Here is a 3,412-nt window from a genome sequence, read left to right as displayed (position 1 = left end):
TATATATATATATATATGTATATATATTTATATATGTATATGTATACATACCTGCTGTATACGCGGTGCGTAGATGTGTATTGTGTACGCGGTGTAGAGAAAAAAATTAATAATAAACGACACTGCGTTTATTATATGGGACGCGATAGAGGGATACAATAACAATAACAACAGTATATTGTTATGATAAGATACTTCGATGCACCTTTATTTAGCTACCACCGCGGTACGGATAAAAAAAAAAAAACCATTGTGAACGCACGCGGACGACGCGAGACGAAAACGTGCCAATCGGAGGAGACGTGCCCGAGATCAAAGTTTAGCACTGGCTGTAATCGTTTTGCCGTAGTGTTCGTCCGTTCCGTTCGAAATCAAATTAATACAATCGTGCACACCAATGACGGCAGTACTGCACCGGATAAACGACGGACATTTTTTTTTCGACAAACAAAATGTTCGCACAATTGCTTATTGTCGTCAGCGTTGAAGAAAAGTTACCGATTGATACGCAACAAGACGAACGTAAATTATTTTTTATCAAATCGAACATCCTTTTCGTTATTTTGATATTGCTCGTGCCAGAAAAATATGAAAACCTTTTTTTATATCCTAATTATTTACCAAAACCATTAATTATTCATATTGTTTAAAAGGCTAAAAACCTAAACTGGCCTAAATGAATCAGACCTGCACGAACCCGGATTGAAGGGGGGGGGGGACCAGAAAAGGTTAGCTCAGCCTCCGGCCTAAACAATTAAAATATTTCAGAGGCCCCGAATTTTATAAATCGTTTTGTTATAGCAACATTAGTGTTACGCGTTATTAAGAGTTTTCATGAAAAAAAAAAAAAAACAAATGTATATAATGTATAGATTAAGAAAAATTACGATTAAATATTATTAGATATTTAGGAATTACAGATTTATTAATAACAAATACATCGATAGGTTTAATCATTGATTATAAATAGTATACTATTACTAGAGGACCCGACAAAAGTTGCCCTGCATGATATTTAAAACGATTAGGACATTAAACAGTGTATGATACGAAAGACTATTATTCTTTATTTTTAAATTACGTCAATTTTTCCAAGAACAATTCGTTATAATCAATAATGTTTGTTTAATTTATCGATTCCATTGTTAATATTAATATTCTAGTAATATTATAGATCAGAGACGGCCAACCCGCGGTCCGCGGGATTTATCGAACATTTACAATAAAAATGTATTTTTGTCCCAATAAAATAGTCTGGAATGCCCGCACCACACGGAACCTGTATTATTAAGAACGTAATCGCAACAGACTATTTGATTCATCAACAAAACCTTTGTTCTCAAGATTGTCTATGAAGCATCTTGTGCAAGTAGTCATAAAAACAGTGAATTCGATCACATGCGCTTCTGCACCGACAATTTTAAGAGTTCTTGAAAGTATTGGATTCAGAATACAAATAATAAATAAATTATGGTAATGACAGAAACAATAATGATTAATACCGTTTATTTCAAATAATTAATACACCAAAACTTATTTTATAATAATAATTAATCCTGTTTAAAACTTTTACTCCAATTCTTTTTTTTGTATTAGACCAAAATACAAATTTAATTTTATATGTGGCCCGCGGGTTCGTAATATATTTCCAAAGTGGCCCTCAAGATCATTTGGGTTAGCCACCCCTGTTATAGATAATCATTAAGGCTGGGTGTTTAATGCATATGCTTCTTTTTTTTGATATCCCAACACAAATGGTTCGTAAGAAATAAAAATGTGTTTCAAGTAATATTGATTTAATGTAGTTTTAACTTTGCATTTTTCAAGTTTTTAAAACATTTATCAGAAGTCATCTATACATTTTTTAAATATTAGGCTATTTGATTGTGTGTTTCGGCATTTGTTCGCTCAAAAATTACACGTTTAGTCTGTAATCTACTAAGTTGATAAACTAATATATACAAGCATATCGATTTACCTATTTAATCAAAAATAGAACAAAATTAATATAATAGAAAGAAATTTTCTATTTACAAGAGTCAACGATGATCATAACAGCAAGTTATGAAATAAATTAAATTTAAATAAAGTTAAATAAAATGTGGATATTCAACAAATAAGTTACCTATTTTTTTATTGTTATGTTGAATAAATATAATGAAATATGGTAACATTATTTTATAATATAATTTTTATACTATAGTAAATAATTTTCTTTTACGCATTTTTATAGTGCGTTTTTTATGATTTTTAAAGCATTTTTTCATTTTTGGTTAGTTTGTACTGCATTAAAATCCCAGCCCATAATGATCACTAATTATTATGTTTAGTATGGGTAAATCCGCAATTTCTGCTAGATGTTACATTTTATGGAGCTGCTTCTTATAGTATAAGATAATATTTTTTCAATTTAAACTTAAATTACAATTTAAATTAAATGGTTAATTATAAATAAAACAACTAAGTAATAGGATATTCAAAAAAAAAATAAGACAAAGAAAGTTAAAAATCGAAAAAAAAATGTTTTAACAATGTTCATATTTTATTGATTTAAAATTAAAATCCCTATAGTTGTGCACATCTTGATTATTTAATTGCTCTTGCGATATAAAATAATAATCGTATATTAATACATTTCAGAAGGAAAATCAGTGCTCCAAATTATAATCCGAACTTGGGTTTACCCACTAAACATATCGATACCAACGGTAAGCTGGTTATAATTTCGAGTGCGTTTATTCAAATAATGATAATTTTTTTTTTTTTGTATGAAAAATTTTCATCTTTATCGTAAATCATATTTAATTCATTACGGTATCCTAAATCAAAGGGAGCGAGCGTTTACACGCGCACGCGCACTGTGTACGCACGGTATACACTTGCCGAAGATATAGTATCAATGACAATGTTAAGAGGGATACGTGTGCGCTTTTTTATACCATAATACCAATTAATTAATTTAATTATTCGTTGCCGACCTCGTCGATACAACGTATAGGGAATGATATATAAGATGATAGTTTATTGGACTGCAATCGAATCTACCTTGGTGCGATCCTACTTATACGTATGTATGTGCATAAGCGTGATTACGGCTATGGCCACTCTGACAATGGCCAGACCTGCAAATCCAGCCCCGTTTTAAATTTATGTTTAAATCATTAAAAACAATTACTAAAAAGTAAAAAGAATGATTAAATAAAACAGAACTAAATATTAAATATTTTCACATGAAATGTTATATAAATATGTGACATAAACTAACCAATAATATTTATTATCTAATATCCATAACTATAAGTACCTGTGTAGTTAGTTATTTTGTATGTTATATTATAGACCTTTATTTTTTTTTTTTGAAGAAAGTTAGTATATTATTTACTAGCCATAACTACTGAAGTAGCTACAATTA

This window comes from Sipha flava, unplaced genomic scaffold (assembly GCF_003268045.1).
Source record: "Sipha flava isolate LNK unplaced genomic scaffold, YSA_version1 0_pilon_pilon, whole genome shotgun sequence".
Lineage (NCBI taxonomy): Eukaryota > Metazoa > Arthropoda > Insecta > Hemiptera > Aphididae > Sipha > Sipha flava.
The sequence above is the reverse complement of the archived record's forward strand: the minus strand, read 5'-3'. Positions refer to the sequence as shown.